The 455-nt window shown below is 68.1% G+C and overlaps 1 protein-coding gene across 1 annotated transcript in view; it reads right to left on the bottom strand.

Moving 5' to 3' along the window:
• Window positions 1-337, bottom strand: part of BHLHB9 (basic helix-loop-helix domain containing, class B, 9) — a 6,348-nt gene extending 6,011 nt beyond the window's left edge. Inside the window, exon 1 of the mRNA XM_010832927.1 lies at window positions 93-337. The gene's annotated coding sequence lies outside the window, so the exon portion shown is untranslated. The remainder of the gene's footprint in view (window positions 1-92) is intronic.
• Between the last annotated feature and the right edge of the window lie 118 nt (window positions 338-455).

The raw sequence follows: 455 nt of genomic DNA, 5'->3' as shown, positions 1-455 counted from the left end.
AAGGGTCCAGCTCCGACAATCTCGCCTCCCCGTCCTCAGGCTGCCAAGGGCAGGCTGTGAGCCGGTCGTCGCCCCGCGAAACCCCCACTTGCCTTCGCAGGCGCAAGGTTCCAGTGGTCGGCCTCCCCACTCCGGTCGCAGCTCCTCTCTCAGTTCCCACAGCTCGCCGTGTGGGCAGAATGGCAAAGAGGGCTCCCTCTCCCCGCGCCAAACCCCGCAGGGGCTGCACAAGTTGCGGTACCGACTGCTCGCAGAGAGTATTAGCAAGGGGGGCGGAGAGATACGGCACGAATGGTCTCGACGCCCCCTCGCTGGCCCACCGTAGTTCCGACCCAGAGTGGGCGGGGCCGGGAGGAATGCCAGCCTGAGGGGCGGAGCCACGCCATCCCGCCTCGCCAGCCTTCCGCCACCCTGCGCCGACCTCCTTGCGGTGACCACCCCTACGCTTCTGGCCA

This window comes from Bison bison, unplaced genomic scaffold (genome assembly GCF_000754665.1).
Source record: "Bison bison bison isolate TAMUID 2011002044 unplaced genomic scaffold, Bison_UMD1.0 scf7180017862904, whole genome shotgun sequence".
NCBI classification, from domain to species: domain Eukaryota; kingdom Metazoa; phylum Chordata; class Mammalia; order Artiodactyla; family Bovidae; genus Bison; species Bison bison.
The sequence above is the reverse complement of the archived record's forward strand: the minus strand, read 5'-3'. Positions and strand labels throughout refer to the sequence as shown.